This window comes from Carassius gibelio, chromosome A9 (assembly GCF_023724105.1).
Source record: "Carassius gibelio isolate Cgi1373 ecotype wild population from Czech Republic chromosome A9, carGib1.2-hapl.c, whole genome shotgun sequence".
NCBI lineage: Eukaryota > Metazoa > Chordata > Actinopteri > Cypriniformes > Cyprinidae > Carassius > Carassius gibelio.
The window spans coordinates 22,651,891-22,676,369 of record NC_068379.1 but is presented as its reverse complement, the minus strand read 5'-3'; the positions used below and the strand labels follow the sequence as shown (position 1 = coordinate 22,676,369).

The 24,479-nt window shown below is 36.5% G+C and overlaps 1 long non-coding RNA gene across 3 annotated transcripts in view; it reads right to left on the bottom strand.

Moving 5' to 3' along the window:
• Positions 1-17,261, bottom strand: part of LOC128020343 (uncharacterized) — a 37,136-nt gene extending 19,875 nt beyond the window's left edge. Inside the window, exons 1-3 of one of the 3 annotated variants that reach the window (XR_008185358.1) lie at positions 17,192-17,261; positions 16,891-17,041; positions 5,331-5,418 (exon numbers count right to left, since the gene is read on the bottom strand). This is a non-coding gene — a long non-coding RNA (uncharacterized LOC128020343). Of the gene's footprint in view, positions 1-5,330; positions 5,419-16,890; positions 17,042-17,187 lie in introns of all 3 variants that reach the window. The other 2 variants (XR_008185356.1, XR_008185357.1) reach the window with 2 other exon arrangements.
• Between the last annotated feature and the right edge of the window lie 7,218 nt (positions 17,262-24,479).

The window sequence follows — 24,479 nt, the reverse complement described above, 5'->3', positions numbered from 1 at the left end:
GACTCCAATATGATGAATAAACCTAAATAACAAGTAGATAAAAACTGCAATAAAATTGTGGACTCAGTGTGAAGCTGTCATTTCAAACAAACAGTCTTTCAGCAGGCCCTAAAATATGCAGAATCTTTGAAAGCACATCTATATCCCATCATATTGAATATGTCTGATGGAAATCATGGATGGCACACTAATTCCTCATGCCTCTGTGACATTTACTCATTTAAGAGAAAACTATTCAGCATCCAGCATTGCTTCACAGTTTATGCATCACACAACATGACTAATAAATCACTAACAAACTTTGTTTGATTATGTGGGCAGATCTTTTCACATTTAAAAACATAATTGACTTGGCGATGTTAGTAATTATAGGGCTGGGACTTGTTTGACAACTGCGTATTCAGGCTTAAAACATTAAGACTCAAATTTTGTGCTGCTAAAAATAAGAGCTTGAGGACTTGCATGCATGCATGCATCTGCCTACATGCTCTATTATGCTCATGTCATGAATTTAACTTCAAATTGATGAGCCCAAACTCAGGGGCTCGTCCATCAAGTTCTGTGTCCACCAATTCCAGATAATTAAAAGTCAGTATTAAAAGAGAGAGGAAAAAATAGAGAAAGAGAGAATGGAGGAGGAACAGGCTTCCATAACTGCCTAAAATAGAGACAGCAACTGTATTGTTTCTTGTATAAAAGTTCTTGTATAAAATGCACTTATGGTGAGTCCCAATGTTTGATACAGAGTACAGTACAGTACAGAGTGGAGCTGCTTCATTGCTGACAAATGATAAAAGACATTTGTAGGTAAATATCTAATTCGGTCTTATGAAGAATCCCATTACTATTTCTGTGTGAGAAACCACTGCAAATGATTGAGCTGTCCAAATGAATCACAAAGAAATTCAAACCTTTTTGCTTACACCAATCAAAAGAGTGACCGATCTGCAGATCTGTCATTGCTCATTTTGATTGTAAACGGCAAAAAGAAAATCCACATGGCCTGATTGCTGAAATGTAATAAGGTAAAGGGTTCTTAGGCTAGTATATAATCAGCTCCACTGTGAGACAAGGATTCATCAGTCATTTTTTACTGGAGCACAGTGGTATTTTTCAGTGACGGTTTCTTCAGGTTACATCACCAGGTAGCAAGTGACAAGTCATTTTGAGTGAGTCACTGAACCATTCATTCATCCAATTCATTAAAAAAAACACTGACTCCTTCAGTAATGAAACAACAAGTTGCTGTATTAATTAGTAAAGAGTTTGAATCATTCACTCAACAGATTTGTTTATTAACTTATTCATTCAGGAGTGAAACCTTGCTACTGTGTTGCATGGAGGCAGAGTGGTTACCGCCCCTTTTAAACACTGCACTCATTATCTTCCATATGTATTTACACAGCATGATGGTAAGGTTGTACAAATCTTTGAATTAACAACTAATTTTAATATCTTCCTGATCTTCTTGTTGTGATATCTTCCTCGAACATTAGAATGCACATGACAACTTTCATTAAATCCACTTCACCAGCTAATTACTCTTCAACAGTTATGCCAATTAAAAAAAATTCTAAAAATGGCTGCACACTTGTTTCCTCTGATGTGTAAAGTATAGAGTAGGAGATAAACAACATGTGACAAGAGTAGTATGTCTGAATTGACTTTATTTATAAAACCGAAGCTAAAAAGTACACTGATAACCTACTACGGTACATCAGAGATTCTAAAGTGCACATCCATGGACACTTTATTACAGATTCACAAAGTAACAGGCTATATTGCTTTAAAAAAAAATGCAACAGTAAATACTGTACAACATCAGACCATTGCTCTCATAGTAGAACTTTGTGTGGCAGGGGATTTGAGATATGAGAACCAGGAAAAGCTTTCATATATCAGAGGAAATGTCTCTCTGAGATGGGGACAGCCTGCTGAGGACTACCGAGCTAAACCATTCTTCACAGCTCACCAATAACTCTGTCAAATATCAGACTGTCCTTTCCACAACCCTGTTCAGACTGAAACACATCCACTAAGCCTTTAGTTTACTGTTATTATTCAAGCTATATTATAGTTTTGTCAATGCTGTTTGACTGACTTCAACTAATGAGCAAAGAAGTGCACTTGGAAAAACTCTTTGGCCTTGCTTTTATGTACCCTCTCTGACAAAAAATTGTGTCGCCTATCCAACTTGTAGGAACAACAAATAACTTGACTTCTAGTTGATCATTTTTAGAATCAGAAGTGTCTGATATGAAAGGCAAAGGCCTCTAGATTACGCTTATTTCACCAAAATAAAATCTTATCATGCCTTTATTTTTAAATTATTTAATTAAGACAAAAAGGTCAGACTTTGCATAGACAAAAGTCTTGTCACATCTTTAAAGGATTCATCCAATCACAGATTAGAGTGTCACCTGTGTAAAATACTGTAGTTAACACATTCCCAGGTGTGTAGAAGAACCCCAGCACACCCAATCTTCATCTGAAATGCATCCTGGTCACCAGAAACCCCTGTATCTACAAGAACAATTTGTCGAATTCCCTCCAAATTAGTGCTCAGAAACCAGCATTAAACAGAAGACAACTAAAAATTTGTGTTGCATTTGCCAGGGCGCACAGCTTGCAGGAAGGATTGACTGTGGAAAAGTGGCAGAAGGTTGATTTTTCTGATGAATCATCTATTGAACTGCATCCCAGTCATAACAAATACTGCAGAACACCTATTGGAACCTGCATGGACCCAAGATTCACACAGAAAACAGTCAAGGTCAGTGGAGAAAAATTATGGTTTGGGGTTACATTCAGTATGGGGGCATGAAAGAGTAAATGGCAACATCAACAGCCTGAGGTATCAAGACATTTTTGCTGCCCATTACATTCCAAACCACAAGAGAGGGCAAATTCTTCAGCAGGATGGCGCTCCTTCTCATACTTCAGCCTCCACATCAAAGTTCTTGAAAGCAAAGAGGGTCAAGGTGCTCCAGAATTGGCCAGCCCAGTCACCAGACATGAACATTATCGAACATGTCTGGGGTAAGATGAAGGAGGAGGCATTGAAGATGAAACCAAAGAATCTTGATGTACTCAGAGTCCTGCAAGAATGCTTCTTTGCCATTCCAGATGACTTTATTAATAAGTTATTTAAGTCATCGCCAAGACGTATGGATGCAGTCCTCAAAGCTCATGTGAGTCATACACAATATTAAATCTTTTTCCAAGATTTATAGAATTTCAAGTTGATAGGAGTGTTGAAAATCAAGACTGATACCACGGTTTAGTTAATTGTCAATATACACCAATAAACAACTCATAGTGCACATTTAATAAACGTTTTGACAGTAACATTGTTCACTGAAACAGGGAGTTCACTTAAGTTACGTTTTAGAACTGAACATTGTGTCTTACCCTTAGTCATCTCTGAAAGTGTGCTAAGGGAGACATATGGTCTTTTAAAATTTGATAGGTCTTCAAAGATGAACAGTGAGAAACTATTGCAGGAAGTGAACTAACTCTCATGCTAGGCTGTCATGGAGAAATAGTTTTCTTTTCATATGCAGCTACTGGGCTGATTGTTAGACTAAACAGTAATATAGCTAAATTTGACAGAGGACCAACTTGCTGACAGCATGCCTTTTTCCTCTCTCAAAGTATTCAGATTGATTTAGTCCATCTGTGCCATTTTGTCACTGCTGTGTTGAATCTTTCTTGCTTTGGCTATGGCTGCATGGCCTCTTGCGCCGTCCTCATTGGACCTTCTCCAAAGATTGTGCTGAGACACGCATAATGACCTCCTTTGGGATTTGGGAATCCGTCCATAATGTCTATCTGTTGGCCTTTAATAGGTACCCACCTTCTCATGTGTAACACTAAATCACTTGACTTGTGCAGAGTGCTGCCTTGTCTGTGTAAAATCCCAGTCATGCCACCACAGTGGCTGGAGGATTCAGATAAAGAGAGATCATTATTTGCAATCTTGTTCCATTAGAGCCTTCTTCAAATGGATGACTAGCAGAGACAATCTCTGACATCCCTGCTGTCAAAGGCAGAGCTGTTCTCAGAAAACTCATGAAACGTAATGCTGTACAGTAACAAAAATAGATGCTTGTTGAACATAAAAATAAAATAAAAATTATGACAACTGTTTGGATGTTTTCCTTTTGCTATTGAATATATTTACTAAACTATTGAAGATGATGTCTTGACTAAATTCAATATTTAGGTGCAATTACTTAAAATCTACCATCATTATAACAACTGCCACTTTAGAATTAGTAACTAAGCACTAAGCTTTGTATGCAAGAAAATTAGTTTTTTCCATTATTGACGTGTTTTAATGGTTCTATTATATATATATATATATAATAATGGAAGTAGTGGGGTTCAGTGTTGTCTTGGACCCCAATGGCTTTCGTTGTTTCTGAAAAACAACAGTTCTTCAAAATATATTTTGTGTTCTGTATAAAAAAAGAGAGCCAATCAGTTTTGGAATGACATGATAATGAGTAAATTATGACAGAATTGTTGTTGTTTAGTGAACTATCCCTTAAACTACTGACAGCTTCACATGAATATGCATCATCTGAACACTCAGAGAGACAGAGCGAGACAGAGAGAGAGAGAGAGAATTGACCAGAAACCTTAGTACTTCATCCAAGAAACAACACTCACCCAAGTGCTCATTTTAACAAAAAAATAATATAAAATAGGGGGTTGCATGTCAAGAAACCACTAGTCAAAAAGTTGCTGAACCAACAACAGTATAAACATTAAAACAGTGCAACCACATTATCACCTCATGACCCAGTGCATGCATACTGGGTAAAGGGCAATTGGGACTTATAGTCAGACCTATTTAAAAGAATAAGCAAATGAATAAATAAAATAAAAAGAACTGCCTCAATCCAACTTAACCTGCTTTAGTTTAACTTAAGTGTGGTGTCTCTTAAAATGTAAAGTGCACTGCTTGCCCTGAAAGCTAGAAATTCAGAATAAGAAATGGTATTCTCAGTGAAGTCAACAGATTTGTATATTTAACGCCATCCAACTTCTGATGTGCTTCTGGCCTGAAAGATTTTTCTCATTGCCAGACTCAGAGTATGCATGCATGCATAAAAAATAAAAAATAAAAATTCACGATAAGGTCTCATGAAGAAAAAGGCCAACTCAACTTTTTTTTTTTTTTTTTTATCCTGGAGCGACTTATAATGATCTGAAAGCTTGCTTAAAATGCAAATGTGAGGTCGGTCTTAAGCTTTCAAAGGTCAGAAATGAATGAGGAGCTTTTATAAAACTCAGTGTGACTTACTGTGTCTGGGAGCACATACCTGATCATTAATTCAAGCTCACATGGAGTCATTACAGGCACTCCTGATGAAATCCAGGGTCGTCTTACTGATCTCTCGGCACTTCTTCCTTGATTAAAAACAAATCTAACAAAGTCATTGGAATCTATTACAATCATGTCTGCCTGTCAAATATTTGGCATCCCCTACTGACTTCTATGCAAACTGTCATCAGAATATGCTAATACAATTATCTTGTTTGGGTAACATTATTACAGCACTGTGACATTAGACTACACTGCCAGCTTGTCATATTTGCGATTACAAAATTAAAAAGGACAGTGGCTAAATTACCTTTTTAAATATTAATGTACATAGTAATTTATCTGGTTATTGTTATTAATAACGATATTAAAAAAAAGAGAAAAAAGAAACTCTAAAACTTTTAACATATTAAAATGATAAGTAGCAGCAAGAATAAGAGGACAGAAGTCACTGAAGAAATGCAAAGTACATACCTTGAAATGAGTGGGATGAGGCCAGGTCACTGTCAAGAATATAAACTCAACTCCCTCATATGAAATATGGCGCTATAATTGGAATTTCATTCACTTTTCTATTCTAACATGTGAACAAAGCATTTCAGAAATGCAACAGTCAAATATAGCAAACTATGATCTTTTAAACTTTAAAGACCTTTAATGAGCTCAAAGTTATCATGATCTTGGTCCTGGGTGAAATATGGTACAACAAATCCTAGTGTTTTGATACTGGGATTTTGAAATTCTTTCTTCACATGCACTATCCTTGATTCAGCTCACTGCTTGCATGTTTTCAACCTCCTGCCATTTACAGAGTGAAAACAATGATCTTCTAATCTTAGCTCTGTTGTTTTATATTTTCTGCTTATTCCATTTTACAAACTCAAGGAATAAATGAACCAATTTCAAACTCTAGGGATTGCTGTACACCAATCCTAGGACTTGACCGCTAATATCTTTTGAAAATGTACCTGATTGTGTTCTCATAGTCTTTCCATTCTCACAGGCTACAGACGAAAAAAAAAAAAAAAACATACTGTATGATGCAACTGGTGGAGGAAAAATTGTACCAACCCCATCACATAAAAAAAAAAAACAGGAATATGAAACATTTTGCCAATATTTTACATTAATTTGTATGCTTTGAGTTACGCAATATGTTGAGTTTTCACCCACAATTTTGAGTTGTCGGGCATAAGCAGTTAGTATGAAAAGTGCATAAGTTCGTAAGATCTTGTATAAGATTGTTGATGAATTCATTAAAATGTTGACATAACCACTACCTGCCAGAGGTTAGTTAATATGAGGAGAGTCAGGAGACAGCTCGATACAAATGAGATGAACATTGAAAGTTAAAGGGGAGTCTAATTCTGTTGTATTCAATAAATGTAAAGACATCAAATTATGAATTGTTTTGAGGTAGTCACAGATCACAGCAGTGCATCTCTCAAAACTTTTCAGTGGTGGTGTTCCTCCACAGCGCACAAAAACAAATGTTAACTGCATAATTGAGATGTAAACTATGATTTACAACTCACAAATCAGTTGTAATGAATCGTTCAAAAATACTCAAACTTATACCACTGTGACATTTTTCTGGGGAATCTTTCACTAAATGAATTTACCAGATCCATAAGTAGTACACCTACCCAATGTAATAATATGGCATGAAATTTTAATAAAAGAGACCAAATGCATTTGTTTTTTACAATATAAAATTTGATAATGTGAGAAATAACAATTGATTCTGTCTTTGACAATTGTCTTTTTCTGTTATGTGTTTCCTGAATGTTTGGTCTTGATTACTTCCTTTTCCATTAAAAAGTTTGAAAACTTCAAGTGTAATTGGTCATCACAAAAGGGTTATTATTATTCTCTCAATTAAAGTCCAGCACTAATATTTCAATTGCTCCTTTCACAAAATTGGTTTGATTTAATGACTCACCCTTCAAACCCTCAGCCAACTCTGTAATGTTTGTGGTTGGTAAAGTGACAGCTTTGTTTTAACTTTCTGCCACCAAATAAAGTGAAATCAAACACAACATCACTTGAGATGTTTTCTTCAGTAGGTGGATTTGAGTGATCAAGTGGAAGTACCATACAATATATAAATATCTCTCTCTCTCTCTCTCTCTCTCTCTCTCTCTCTCTATATATATTTCATATGCTGATCTTGAAAAAAAAACAACTTTTTTTTTAGTTTTTTTTTTCAAGATCAGCATTATTAAAGCAATCTTTAGCATTACACAGAGCCATTAACAACTCTTTATTATACTGAAACACTGTCCTTCTTAATTGCTGGTATTTATTTAAATGTTGCTCAGATTAGTTATCAAATGCTAAGATGCCTTTTTATATTTTGCTATTACTGTCAGTCTTCAGCTTATTTATAAGCCTTTCCAATTTAATTTTAATATATAATATTCATATTTTTTACCCATTTCTTTTATCAACCTAAGCTGTAAATGTTATTTATTTATTCATTAACCTATGTAAAGCCAAACAAACTTGGCTACTCCTTCAAATTTATTTTTGAAACTAAATTTGAAAATGATTATAATATATATATATATATATATATATATCTATTTAAGTTTGTATAAATAAATATATATAGTTTGGCTAAGCAAAAAAGTTTCTCACACAATTCCAATTGGTCTAGCAATCTCAAGCCAACTTTCACTGTGAACTCATTTTATTTTAGTTTGTGTATTTATGTTTATAGTTTGTGTCATTTGAAATATTTCACTGTAATTAAAACATTACACTTCAAAAATGTTTTTGTATTGTGGTAATTTTACCTTCCAGATAAAAAAAAAAAAAACTTTCAAAGAAAGTTTCACTCATGAATTCTTACCACAAACAGTTGACGGTGAGATCCTGTCAGCACCCTGCCAGCCCCTGTGTGACAGTCCCTGTCTAAACTCTCTTTCTGATTCACTTTTTCCCTGCTGATATTTCTATATCAGCCCTATCAGTTAATGAGGCCCAGACTGTGGTTCTGCACCTGTGGAGCACTACAGAATCAATCTGGAGGACTGCACAGGGATCTTCAGCACCACGGACAGAGATTCAATCATCAGCCATGAGCGCCATCCGCCTGTACAGATTTCAGGTACAGTCGCTTTTGTTACCTTGATGATTAGCTCAAGGGTAGAGCCTCAGATCGAATTTCTGTTCTTTTACAATACAGGAACTCAGAACTACCTGTCTTGTAAAGTAGCCCTACACCACTATACATCTTTTTTTATAACACAGCCAGAAATAAATAGATTATACTAAGACTGCTCAAAGCAATTTGTGGGGTAATATTTTACCAGCCTGTGGGTCCTTTTTGCTTGCACTTAAAACATCCTGATCATTTTTCTAAAAATTTTACCTGATGGCTGAGTAATGGTATCGGTGTCTAGACAGCCGTTGAACCAAACGTCCTGAAATCCTATTTTTGTTAGTATTAACACCAAATGAGATCACATGAGCATTTCCAAACTTTAACCAGCAGACCAGATCCATAACCTCTTAAGCTCTGGGTGTAAATATGAAGGCTGGAGCAGTCAGTGGGAGCTACGTTTAGCATGACAGAGGCAGCCTTGACAGTTTGTTGAGATATACGAGAAGGAAAAATGATTTCAACCAGAATTCCTCACCATGTTTGTCAGAGCACCGCCTGCCATCCGTGGGTCTCATCCTCCATATTAGCCTGCCTGTCATGGCAATCAGTCCACTGTCTGGTCATTTCTCTCCATCACTATCTCATTATGAGTAGTCAGTGTTTATGTGGTCTTGACGGCCTTGGCAGGTAATGAAAGACTGCTGGGATGCATTTGGTCTCTGTCTCGCCCCACTCAGAGCGATTGGGCTTTTCTAATGAGGGATTGAGTGGGCGTAATGAGACAAGCCTGGTGTTCCAATGACATGACCTGCCTCTACACAGCTCACCATAATTTGAAAAAGTTCACTTTTTCTATTTGCCTGTACCACATGTACGCTGTGGGCAAGAAACACTTGGGAATGCTTTAGGAAGTGCCGCACTGCAACCTCTGTGCAACCTATTAAGCTGCCTGAACCAACATACCATCTTGTTAAAAATGAATTTCAACCTACTTTCCTTGTGATTTCCTCATCTAATTAGAAGCAAATTACAGAAATGCAGGATGCAGTCACGTTGATGATAATGCATACCTGCACAATACCTAAAAATAGAAGTTCACTTCCTGCTTCAATGTAAATTAATCCCTGCTAATTAGCAGTAAATAATGAATTCTCTGAATTCACTGCGTCCCGCTGAGCTGGATAACATCAGGTATTGTTCATAGTACATTAGCATTTCAGAGACATTGAAGAATAATGCGTAAATGAACTTCATTAGATACTGTCAGGTTCTTGCTAGTGTGATGATAACTGTTGGATCTCTCGCCTTCTGTGATAGTAAATCCCAAAAATTGATTAATTAATTTGCAGCCATGTGATGGAAAACACAAAACAATTGATTGTTCCTACCACCCATCAACTGATGTCCCAGCGGACCTCAAATGTAGTTTTTATGGGCGAAGACCAAGCTGCAATTTCTCCCGTGTCTAAATCTGTTGAGATGTGTACCCTCGAGAGTCCTCCTCACTTCCATGCTATAGCATTATTCCCTTATCTCTAGTTCTTCCTTCCATTTCTAGACCGCACTACATCACTTCCCACTGACAGGAAGAAAGAACAGAAACAATGGAAGCAGGCTTTCAGAACTGTAGAAAGTCAGTCTCATTTTCATTTTCATTCTGATCATCCCAACAATAGCCATTTAAATACTGCCTTGCTCTGGTCACATCTTGCATTCAGCCACATTTTTATGGTCATTTGATGACTGCCATGATCTCACCGAGCTCATTAAATGCATTGGGATACACTTGTGTCAGATCATATAACGTCAAATTTTAAATAAACTACTTTGAATGGGAAATTTTTGATCATTATGAAACAACCATAACTGAGTTACTTTTAAATTTGCATTTATTTTACTTGAGCTCTCACACAATGCTAATCATGAATCTAAGTGGGTCTCAATCACTAATAAATGACATCTAAGTTCAGGGTTCTCACACACATTTGGTTTTTATCCACATTCTATTATTCTAACATGTTATTTATTTTATATACATATTAGGTACATGTTTTATTAATTTAATTAACATTTTAACAACAATAATTAGACAGACAGCCAGATAGATAGATAGATAGATAGATAGAATTTATTATTAATATTAAATATATTTTAAAAGAAAATCTTTAAAAATATGATTGTGAGCTCAGCTGAGATTTCAAACTTTCCAGAACATAGTATTCAATTCTATAAAAATGTCTGTCTTGTATGAAGTCTCCCATGCAGCTAAACTCCAGGCTGAGATGACTAAGACAAAGACACAGATAGAGCTCTACCGCTCAAGGGAGCTCCAGTGAGCCTGATTAGTGCATTCACAGAGCGAGTTGAGAAATCGATTGCTGACCCCGGCTCCCTGAGATGCACACCATCACTCAGAGGCCAAGAGCCCCACCATCCCCCCCACAAACACAAACTTTCAAAGGAGCCCCATGAGCAGCAGCACTTTGTGCTCCCTCACAATGTGGAGAAATCATGGGAGAGAAGAAAAGACTCAATGCCCGAAGTGAAGCGTGCCTACATTTGTCTCACAAAAGCATGTCTATGTATTTCTGTAGTTTATTATAGTAACGCGTCTCCACAGGGCTTGACAACATAAACATGAGAGTACTCTTTGGGAGAACCCGATGGGGAATATGACAAGCACAGCTGATTTTCTGGGGTTGTTTTGTGTATGGTAAAACTGGTTCAAACTAAAGCTATAACTCTTTAAAAAAAAAGAAAGAAAAATGCTTTTGGGTCCAGAATAAACTTTTAAACAACATATTAGGGATCTAAGAACTGACACATTGATTTTTGTCAAACAACCTTACCAGGTATTGGATACAAGGGGAAAATAACCATTGCAGATTATTTGCTCACATCTCATTTTCTTTCTTTTCTTAAGCTTCATTTATAAACCAAAGCACAACATTTTTAGCTGAATATTTCATCAAGCATTCAAGAAAACATTCTTGAACTAATCGATATCTTCCACCTCCTGCAGGTATAGTGGCTCCACACCTTTACTCAATCTCTATTTATCAAAAGGAACAAATCACCTAAATATAGTGCAAAAACTCTTTATACAAAGTTATGGATATTTCAAAAGATGTAACAAATTGTTTATTTGGTTTCAATTTAAAGACAATTTGAGGTACCGGATTAAGAAATTGAGGAAATAAGTTTATTTTATGTACCGTATGAGCTTCAGAGAATCTCTCTCTAAATGAGTTGTACAACATGGCACAATATAAAAGTGTGTTGCATTAAAGAAAAATACTATTGAAAAGGGGCCTCAAAAGCTTGCCATGTTTTTGTCTTCCATTTTTTGTCATTATTCAAAGTGAGTTTTGTTCATTTCCACATGCAACAATGTGCTGTTGAAATCTTTTGTTTATGAATGTCACACTTGCATAACCATTATTCATTGTGAGACTGTAATGGGCAAGATGGTATTTAAAGCTAATTTGCATATTCGTAAGTCAAAAATATCATGCATGGAAACCAAGCTGTTTCTGCTTTTTTTTTTTTTTTTGAGAATTATAAAGGAAGTAAGGATTTTCAGAAGTTGTTGCAGTCAAAAGTCTGGGGGGAAAAAAATAATTTTCGCTCTGAGAGGTCACTTAATGATAAATGAAACGGCACAATGAATACCTGTATCTGCTTTACAAAATGGATGAAAAAAAAAAAGAATCTTATAAATTGTATTACGACTACTATGTCATCATTCATTCATGTTAATCAAATGTGCTGATTTGTACATGCTATTTAGGTAATGCATGAAATTATGTTTTCTCCCATATAGGACCACAAACCACCTGCTAACTGCAGCAGCACAACTTCAATACTACCGATTTCCATTTAAACAAAAAGAAAGAAAAAAAAAATCATAATAAATAAATAAAGCAGCACAACTGTTTTTAATATTGATAGTAATAAAAATTTCTTAAGCACCAGCCCAGAATATTAGAATAATTTCTGAAGGATCATGTGACACTGAAAACTGTAGTAATGCCTCCTGAAAATTCAGTTTTGCCATCACGTGAATTAATTATCTAAAATGTATTCAAATAGAAAACAGTTACTTTCAATTGAAAATATATTTGACAATTTAAATGTCTTTTTGATCAAATTAAAGCAGCCTTTGATGATCTTTATAGAGAAAAAAAAACTACCAAACCCAACATTTTTAATTATGGTGTATATCAAAACTCATGTAACACTGCTCAGCCAGTCAAATTTGAGGACCAGAACGAACTGTTGCATGTTGATTTAGTAGCAGCTCTGATGAATTTAATGAACTATTCAGTGAACGATTCATGGTAAAAACAAATAAACAAATACATTTTCAAACAGATTACTGACAAACCTCAAGCTATCATTTAGATTGGTCCGGATTCTCCACAGAGCGCCAGAGAAACAATGCAATGCTTTTCATTGGAATCAGCTACTCTAAATGATGTCATTCGCTCACTTTGCAATATATCCACTGGCTCTGAAGCCTTGGTGTGCACGTACAGGCGGTAAGGTAATGGGATTACGATGTGAACAGAATCTGCTGGACATCCTGCCGAGTAAAGGGCTTTGGGAACACGACAGTGGCTGGGCCGTAACTCATCCCTATTGCCTCATTTGTCAAAGTCCGTGTCTGCACCGAGGCAGAAAATGAGTTGCGTCAATGGCGGCGAAATTAGGAGGTAAAACAAGGTCTTATGAAGTCAGCGACTGGTAGACTTGTCAAATGGATGCTGAATTTCAATGGACAGGACTGATTGGGATAGACAAGCTTCCACTTACATAAATGACATAAGAAAACTTCAAAAGGCTCCTGTGATAATTCAAGGAGACATCTGAGACTGAGAACAACAGAGTAAGAAAGTAAGCCACAAGGTGGAGACTGAATTTTGTCATATTAAAACTGTCATAATAAAAGTCTATACTTTAATTGGATTGGGCAGGCCATTATCACCTGATACAAAAGCCAATGCGACAATTCTCCCATGGGCCTTCACCAGTGCCTCATGTTTTCAACTAGTGCCTGAGATTCAGCTAAAATGTTCCACTAATTATAAATGACCTCAAATGATCTTAGGGTTGATTTATTTATGCTGCAGAATATAATTTTGTGGCCAGAGGGACACGTTGGTATATTAGCAAATTTCGCGTATACAAATGTGATGTGAATGAGAAGCGATTTCCTGCATCACCATGCATTTCTTTGAATCTCCACTTTAAGATTCAGTACCTGTGAAGGTGACATTGAAACATCAAATGAGCAAGAGCTGCTATCTCCAAATTATGAAGTCAAATCACACTGAATAAATTGCTACAATATTCTCAGCTCAGACTGGCAGTGTCTACTTTTTCTAAGTAAGCTCCTAATTAGCCCACAGTGTGCATATGATGTGTTGCATACTTAGAGATGGACATGGCATGTCACTTCAAGTTGAAGTATCACACATAGATGAGATCAGTGATCTTTGCTCTAGACACCATCTCTAATGGAATGCTTATTATTTAGAGGCGTTTCCTCCAGCAAGCAAGTCTATTAAGATAGCTGCTAAGAGCCTATTTTCAAAGCAAAGTAGAAAACATTTGTGCACTGATTGAATTTCAACTCTTGTTGTATATTAAAGAGCTGAGGAGCAGATGTATGCACTGAGAATTTACAAAAAAAAAAAAAAAAAGGTAAATCACTAAGGACAGGAGCTCTCAAACCTACAAAAATTTGTCTGACAGTATATCAGGATTGTTTGATTCGAGAGACTCTTGTCAAATATTTGATGACATTCACATGTCAGCTGTGACCTTAGAATCAACATGAGCAAGCTTCACTTTGTCAATTTGTTCCATATATTTTTTACTTAAAAAAATACCCTCATTATAACGTGTTACAAAAGTTCAAGAAGTTAAATGTGGTTTTGCGTGTTTGCTGGAAACATAATGAGCAGTGATGGACTGCTGAACTTTATTCTCATTAAAATATCTACTGTGAAAAAATTAGAGAATGAAAAATGTCAAATATAAATTAAGTGGAAAAAACTATGACATAAATATGAATGGCACATCTTGATTTAAACCATAGTGAAGAGATTTAAAATGATGATGCTGTGTGAACTCTAACAAGGTTTGAAAGGGGTTTTTGGGTCACTAGTTGGCTAACCCCAGGCCTTTAGCAGGTCAAGGAAATGGAGTCACTCAGTGAGGCATGTCTTATTGTGACAACACACCTGTGATCAAGCTAATGTCTGTGTAGAAAAAGCAAAAATTAAAAAAAAAAAAAAATATTGTACTGTTTGTGTAGTGAGTTGCATGCAACATTTATCACCTAGTGTGCTTTTTTTAGTGACCCATCTTGTTGTTGCGCTTGTGTGACACCAGTGCTCTGCCTCTTTCATGCTAACAAGGCCCAAATTCACATTTCGGTCTTCACTGAGAACTCAGCCACCTATGAAAACAATGTCTCAGCTTCCTGATTGCATCAGTATCAATGACCTTGAGCTAAAAGAGCATGTAGCACATCTAATGATGGGGACGAAACTCACACAGTCAAAAGTAAAGAAATTTAATGGAGAGGTACACTATTTGAAACAACAAAACAACTTTTAGCTTTTTAATGTCTTTTCATGCTTATGTATTAGGTGATTTAAGTATCCAGAATGTTGATAGAATTAAACAGTATTTTCACACTCTTGGATTTTGCTTGTATAAAAATGTAAATATTCTGATTACAAGTTATATTTACTTTTGATTTTATTTTATTTTAGAGTCCTCACTGACACTGCTGTCTCCTTGATACACCAGTAAAAAATTTTATTTCACTGATTGTTTAGACTTTCAAAGTCTTAATGTAGTCATTTTTATTATGGATTTTTATAAGTTTAGGATTAAGGGTTAAACAATAAAAATATGCTAGTTTATTACACGGCTCTGTGAAATTCGACATTCTGAGGTATGTTATCCTTCAATAAAAATAAAAAAAATAAAAGATATAAGACTATCTCATTCTTATTCCAAGGTCACCGTAGCCACCAGATCCAGTCTGTATCCAGATCAGATTGTGGATCAGCACCTAGAATCGCCCTCGACAGCCCTAAATGTCAGCAGAGATCAGGAAAACTAGATGAGCCCCAGAGACAGTTCCAGTCCAAAGACACCACACCTCAGCCATCTGGACAAGACCACAGGAACCAGAACAGTCCTCTGCACAATCTGACCTTTGTTGAAGCCTGCAACTAAACTGCTGGATTTGTCTGGCCAGAGAAGAACGATGGAGTTTTGGTTCCTTCAACACACAATTTAATAATTTAAAGCTGCTTTGACACAATGTGTGGTGTAAAAAGCACTGTGTTAATACAGTGACGAGTTTACGTGACTCCATTCAGTTTAACTTTTTTTTCTGTCTCATTTTAAAGATGTATTTGTGAACAGTAGTAATATTTGTAAATGTTTGCAAACATTGTCTAACTTGGTCTTTTTTTCCCCCCTTAAGTTCATTATACAAATGTTTAAAATAAATTTTGCATTTGTATTACAGATATATTGGGCCCTGTCATACACCCAGGTGCAATGCAAGTGTGTTTGCTAGTTTCAGTCCGGCGCCATTCGCATTTTCCCATCCAGCGCCATTAAATTAGCAAAAGCATTTGTGCCTATGGGCATGCTGGTCTTAATAAAAAAAAAAAAAAAAAAAAAAGGAGTGTACTGGCGCATTGCTATTTTAAGGACATGAAAATAGACTACGCCATAGACCAACTCAAACCTGGTCTAAAGTCAACAGCGCAATTTTTTTTTTGTTATCTAAAGAGCAAGTTGGTAGAAAATGTGCCTCTGGGCGGGTCCACAGTGCAAGTTGACTTTGCTTAATACACGGAGGGATGTGCATCATACAAACATGCCAAATATTAAAAACAAAAGGATTGTGGTGTAAAATATTATTGTGTAGGCTACATAAATATAAAAATGTAATGATGGATAGTCATTGCATGTATGGTGAACCGGGTGAGTATTTACTCTAGTTCAAATATTCGTGATTATGCCACTCCGATTTTATCTGGGTGGGAGATCCCAGGCCAGGTCAAAGGGGTTTTCCAACATGGCTACTCAAATAAGTGAATATTCTTAGAGCAGAATTACTAGAAACACAAATTTTATTAACCAAATAGTCAGGTAATTTTACTTCCAACTGGCTACATTTCCTCAGGTTACAAATAAAAAAAAATAAAAATACAATTAAAGGCAGGGAAAACAGTGATCAGTTGAGCTGGACTGAGACTCTAAAAATAAAACATTAAAACAAAATTTATTAACCCATGTTATATGGTCTCATTTTATCAGTCAGGATAACTATTTGTATTACTCCAATATCCAAAAAGAAGCCACAATATATAAGCATTTTAAACCGACAGTATTAAAATGCTAATATACTAACCTCACAATAAAACGAATACCTCTGAGACTTTGGCAAATCACACACCATTAAAGGGCTACAATTATCACCATATACTTCCATAGATTGCAAACGCTCATGTACAGTGCGCGGCTCGTTCAGCATCGGTCACTCCTCCATGAGAATTTAACACCTAAAAGACCAATTGCATTACGTATATTCACTGGCTTTTAACCGGTCATTGGCTTTGAACCAAATCAAATACAAATGACCAAATAAAATGTTGATATTCTCTTCCAAAAATGGCTAACATTAAAAAAAAAAAACACACACACACACCTACCAGCAATTGTTCTCCCAGCGACCAACAACCACCTGCACGACAAACCATTGAACGCAACTCATCTACTAATTGGAAGCACGTGCTTATTTCAAGGGTTACCTTACCTATCATAATAGGAACGACAGCGCCTCCCAGTGGCTTGGCTACACATGTATTAGAAATAGAGACTACCTTTTTGCAATTCAGCCTATTACTATTTATAATCAGGATGCGATTTGTGAAAAAAAAAAAGATCATGAGAACATGAACTATATGACATCATGCACTAATTAGAATATTTATGAAGTAAGTGCGTCGTATTGTATTGCCTCCCTATGCTCACATATTGCAATTTAATTTAGCCATTTAATTTAATTCTCAATAAAACTGTTTTTATTACTATAGTTTAATGTTTCTGTTGTCAGACAATGGAATGAATATTACAATGACTGAAACGCAGTCCAATAAGACTACACAACCAGCTCTCAAACATTAATCTGCACTAATGAAATCAAATACACATACGATAAAGTCAGTGGTTGTGATGTGACTGATGTAAGCTATACTTGCTTGTAAAATAGAGTTAGAAGCAACAGAATGTATTTTTTATTTTTTTTTATTTTTTTTTTACTGAAAGTAGCTACTGTTCCTCTCTGCGCTCGCTGAACACAGCAGATACAGAGAGAGAGGCTCGCGCTGGGAAAGAGAGACCTCGCGCTCGTACGGCAGCACCAGAGAGTCTCAGAGACTAAATAATGATTGTCCAAAAAGTCGCTAGATTTGTCGCTAGTCGCTCTTTTGGAAAAAGGCGGCAAATCTAGCGACAAAGTCACCAAGTTTAAAACTCCACTGCCCAGTTGGACCCGGCTTTAACCGTCTAGCAAGTGTTGATAAGCTATTACTCGTGAGGTGTAACCAATCAGATAGCGCCGTATATATATATATATATATATATATATATATATATATTACCTGACTCATTGCGCAGAGCTTTGGTGGGTTCCTGCTTGTCCTGCATGATATCAATTGGTTTCTTCGCTTGAGAAGCGTTCAGCTTATCCGCCAACAAATTCCATCATGTAAATAGTGATCCACCCTCGCGTGAGACAAAACTGGAGCACTTTAAAGGGATAGTTAACCAAAAAATGGAAATTTGCTGTTATTTTATTGACCCTCAGGACATCTCAGATGTTAGTTACTTTTTTGTCTTCACCCTTACGAAAGGAAAATATATTTACCGATATATTTCTTAAAATATATTGTGATATATTGTAATATATTATTTTCCCTTTTATTTTCTAATATTTTATATATTTGAATAAATTTAATAATATATTGATGATATATATATTATATAAATATATATATATTGGAAGAAATAAATATATATAAGAATATATGCCTAATATATTAAATGATATTTTCCAATATACTGCAATATATTTTTGTTTCATAAGGGCAGTAGAACAGTAAAGAAGAATTTTATCTGAAACCGTGATCATTGGCGATTCTTACACTTCGCATTTATGGCAGCTGGTTTTTGATTAACTTCATAAGGCCTCAGATGTGTCTTCAGGAGTCTTTGGTCATTTGGTCTTGTCTGTATATGTGGTTATTTGATTTTCAAAAGCAGTTTATGAATTGCAATGTTTTCAAAGACAATGTTTTCACCTAAAAATTACATTAACTGTTTAATTGAAGAAAAGTTAACTACATCCTAGATAGAGTCAATAAACAGCAAATTTTCATTTTTGGGTGAACTATCACTTTAGGCCTGCATGTTTAGTCTGTATGACAAATGTTATAAATGCATATTGTTATTAAATAAAGGCTATAAGGCTATTATGTGTTAAGTAAAGGTATGAAACACATGGATTGAATGGTTAAATTTTAATTGAAACAATTTGATGTAGTTTTCTAAACGTTTGACCAATTAAATGATTTTTGTTGAATGGACTATAAAAATATTTCAGTAAAGGTTGAACCAACTAAAAAAATAACAATTCAGGCAACACTTTAAAGACAAAAATTTCCTGAACATAAAATTTCTGTGGAACTTTTTACTAAATACACTGTAAACCCTACACTGTAAAACCGATCAGTGAAATTAATCAAATTAATTTAGTTAATTGCACTCAAATAATAATGAAAGTTAATTGGACTAAATTTAAATATGAACTTGAAATATGAAATATGAACAAAGGTTTCTGTTATGTTGGTTTTGTTGTGTTACCGTTGTGGTAAAGAGTAGCGCCTGTGGTTAGATTGAAGGGATGAACATCAAAAGACTAAATTTGAGTGTATTTCCCACATTACATCCCCTTTCACACTGCACGTTGGACCCGCAATATTTCCGGAACATTGCCAGGTCGCCTTCTGTGTGAAAGCAACCACGTCCCAGAATTGATTACTGAATTGAACCCGGGTCGGGGACCTAGTAACATTGGGGGGTTCGACCCGGGACGAGCGCTGTGTGAACAAAAGCCACAACTCTTTTACCGGCTGTATTGAAGGAAGATCAACATTCGCGATGAAAACAATTTCAAACATGGGGTAGAGAGTCAAATGTTTTCAGAGAAACAAATTTTTGACTCTTTGCTTTGTCCACTTGTTTGCTCTCCAGTTTATTTGAAAGATGCTGATGCAATCGAAGGAACAGTAAAAAATTGTATCATTATAATTAATCTCGTGGCAGAAAAATGTTATCATCACTTGGGGAATAAAAAAATCAGTAATGCCAAAATGACATAACTAGATGTCTTGCCTAAACACCATGTGAAAGTGAAGTGACATTCAGCTAAGTATGGTGACCCATACTCAGAATTTGTGCTCCACATTTAACCCATCCGAAATGCACACACACAGAGCAGTGAACACACACACACACTGTGAGCACACACCCGGAGCAGTGGGCAGCCACTTATGCTGCGGCGCCCGGGGAGCAGTTGGGGGTTCCATGCCTTGCTCAAGGGCACCTAAGTCGTGGTATTGAAGGTGGAGAGAGAGCTGTTCATGCACTACCCCCACCCACAATTCCTGCCAGCCTGGGACTAGAACTCACAACCCTTCGATTGGGAGTCCAACCCTCTAACCATTAGGCCACGACTTCCCAGTGAACGATGGCTGGATACGAAATCTTTCAATATAGTGGATTAAGAAAGAAATTAAAAGTCCTTGGAATTCATCACAGTTGGACCATATTATTTATCTGAAAGTGCGAATAATTATTTTTCAACCATGTAAATTCAGGAGCTAAATTACTTTGTTTAACAGAGTTTTCCTAATAGCATTAATAAGGGTTGTTGCGTAACTGACCAAACTTTGGTCATTGGAGTGAGATCTATATCTAAAAGGCATGCTGGACATGGCTAAAATCAATGAGAAACTCTTCAGATATGCTCCCATGTCAAATGTGACAGAGTTCACTTCGCTTCACGAGTCTTGATTATAAAGGGGAAACCCTTTCAGATACTCAGTGCTATTGAGTTGCAGGAAATGGCTTTTGGGATGCTTTTAACTTGTCAGTTGCAAATTATGAGATTTGCCTTTTGTTATGAACAGTCTGTGGACCATTAATTGGTGTTGGACGTGATAACATGATGCTATAAAATGCTGACAGTTATTCTGTCCCGAGGAAAAGCTGTTCATCATGCAATCATGCCAGAGATGGGAAGCTATGTCACTGGCTAATGCAAATTAAGCTTGTTTCTCATTCAAATATATGTCTTTCAAGGTCTCTCAATTTAAGTATTAGGGAAAGCAGAGCCTTTTTTTTTAGACAGAGCACTTAGTTTAAATCCAAGGCTTCACAATGTCTGTGTAACTCCACAGAGACCTTCCACACTCACAGCTTAAAAAAAATCCATTGTGCGAAACCTAAGTCATTATACTTCAGACACACAAAATGTTTTGTTTGTTTACAAAATGTAAATGCCAGATCAAATCCCACAGGACTATGAGTGTTCCTGTAATGGCGAAGGATATGGAAATCCAACTTAATTCCACTGTATGAGCAAAGCACCAAGCTTCATCCACACAAATTCTGCCTTCTGTTCTCTGAATGCACACTAAGCATCTCACAAGTAAAATTCTCAGTCCCTTCATTGAACATAAATGAGTAATAAACTTCAGAATGGAGTTCTGATATAGTGCTGATAAATGTACCCAAAATCACCGGTAGAGAACAAAACAACCAAGATCAACCCTGTATCAAATACTGTAACATTTAATCAAATCCAGTATGATCATTTTAAGTGCACAGTAATCTCCAAAAAAAAAAAAAAAAAAAAAAAAAATTATTGTGAATTGTCTGCTTTATTAAACAGGTTTATTAAAGTAAAAAATAAATAAATAAAAATAATGGAATATCTCCATGCTGTAATTCAATTCAAGTTTATTTATTTTTTTAAGAATTTCAGCTAAATTTCATTGCCTTGAAAAACAGAGTAATGTTTCAATATTAGTTTTGATTTACATTTTTGTGATTGGTTTAAAAAAAAACAAGCATTTGAATAAACTACCTTAAAAATAACTAAAAAAAAAAAAAAGATATTATTTTAATTTACCCTCGCAACAACTAGAAAAGGTGTGATTTCTAGAGATTAATGAGCTAACCTTCATCCAAACAATGGACAACAATGGTCTATGGAGTCAAAAAGGTTTAGAACCACTGGTTTATAAAAAAGCAGTAGAGAAGCTTTCTATATTTAATCTACTTCATATGTTGTATTAAATATTTAATTCTTGCTGAACCAAAATCAGAACTTAACAACTGATGTGTTTCACTGTGTTCTGCTCACACCGAAGGAGAAAATGTTCTATGGTAAAGCTAAATGCTGCTTAATATTCCGATTATAACACCTAGTCCTATCATGCAAGCTAAACTACCTGGTTAAACTAGTGACTGCTATGAAAGGGCAGCTGACAAACAGGGAAAGCCGTAGGTGACAGCTAGGAAAGACTGCTGAGAGGAGTGAATAGACCTCATCAGGGCTGGCATAGGTTTACTACCCCTGCCAGAAGGACCAATCACTACAAAGTGCAAAGGTTCCACCAATCTTTGGACCAATCATAGGACTGACAGGACAAAACTACAGCTACTACTTTGGCTGGGCGAAGATAACGGAGTAGGGTCTTAAAATCCATCAGGGCAGGAAGAAGTACTTGAGAAAGCTTACTGAGGTGCCTCTGTTTGACCAAAACTTCCTCAGAGGTTGGGCAAATCAGTTGGGTGAATCCCAGTGGTGGAACATACACCACAGTCAACAGGGTATCAGAACCCCAGACAAAGCCCAACTAGGCACGAACATACAGTGAACAGGGTATCAGAACCCCAGACAAAGCCCAACTAAGCACAAACTTACCCACACGGATTAACCCAGAAGCCACCCTGCAGTAAAAAGGAAGATGGATGGAATGAGACCTCAGGCACTTTGGCCTAAATCCTGCTACAATGAGTAAGCAAACATTGGCATGCATTTCATTCAACTGCTAGAATGACTGAAAGAAGATGTAGAAAGGAAACTGGAGAAGATTATCTACACCTATGGGGCACAAAGGTTTGGAGGGAAAAACAAGAGGGTGAGGTCACATAAGGAGCAGGGAGGCCAGCCAAAGTCCAGGAGACAACAAGAGATTCACAAACTTGTGAAAGGAAGAGACTGAGAAAACAGTGGAAGAAGGCCACTGAAGCAGAAAGGAAAGGCCTAGAGTACTACAGGGTGATATGAAACATTGCCTTGCAATGCTATGAAGAGCAGAAAGCAACAAAATGAGCGAACCAAGACTACCTATAGAGATCATCACAAGTTTGTCAGTAGTCCCTTTAGCAAGGAGAAGACCAGTGCCCTTAAAGTACCAATAGTGGATCTTAAGGACAACAACTTTGTCAACATCCGAGAAAGGCAGGCATAGGTGGCTTCTCGTGATGTTTGGAACATTCTAGCATGATTCGGCACCAGTTGCAAAAGCCAAAAAGTCATGTGGTGTTCTTAGATCTTGCCAATGCTTGTGGGACAGAACCACATAAACTGCTGTGGGCAGCATTCAAATTCTTCCATGTTCCACAACGTAACAAAGTTGATTAAAGTCTACTTTTGGGATCTTCAGGTCTGTATTACCATACAGGATAAGACTACCACCTGGCAGCAGCTGGAGGTTGGTATAATGGCAGGTTCTACCATCTCTCCACTGGGATTCACTATGGCAATGGGGATCATAATTTGGGCATCCTGGTTGGAAGGGAACGTTTGAAAAATGGATTGCAGCTTCCTCCAAACAGAGCATAAATGGATTATATGACTACCATGACAATGAATAAAGCATGTACTAAGCGCCTGCTGGATAAGCTCCAGGAAAACATCAGATGGGCAGAAATGGATTAAACCCAGAAAAATCTTGCAGCATCTCCATTGACAAAGGCAGACTTACTAATAATAGGTTCTGAGTAAAGGGAGAGCCAATACCAACGGTCTGTCGGGGATCTAGGAAGGAGGACCCAATTGCAGTGTGAGATAAGGGTTTATTGACAACAGACTGATACAAGAGGGTAGTGACATGCACAATAGATACCACAACAGGAACACCGTAAACGGAAACAGTTAGGGAAGGCCACTGGGACAGCTTCAGGACATGGAACTACACAGAACCAGACAAAACAAGAGCACAAAACCAACGAGAGAGGGAGACACAGACAAAAATTCAGCCATATACACAGACAGCAAAGAGAGTGACAGATGGGGTGACAATGACCACAAAAGGGTAAGGGGCACTATACCTGACCAAACCTGTCTGAAATTGATACCAATTATCTAAAAAGATGCGGAAAAAACACACTAACAAAAATCTGAATTCAATTCAATTCAATTCAAGTTTATTTGTATAGCGCTTTTTACAAAACAAATCGTTACAAAGCAACTTTACAGAAAATTATGTTTCTACAATATTTAGTAGTAGCTAGTAGTTTGTGTAATGTAAATCCCGTGGCGAAACATAGAAACAAAATACAGACATCATTAGCATAGCTGCTGATCCAACAAAGTAAAATTAGTTTAACCCAAGCTAATGGAATAAAAATGCACCTTTGATCAGATGCAACTACACTCACAATTTAAAAGATAAATTATTCGAATGCTTGGCGAAAGAGATGTGTTTTTAATCTAGATTTAAACAGAGAGAGTGTGTCTGAACCCCGAACATTATCAGGAAGGCTATTCCAGAGTTTGGGAGCCAAATGTGAGAAAGCTCTACCTCCTTTAGTGGACTTTGCTATCCTAGGAACTACCAAAAGTCCAGTGTTTTGTGACCTTAG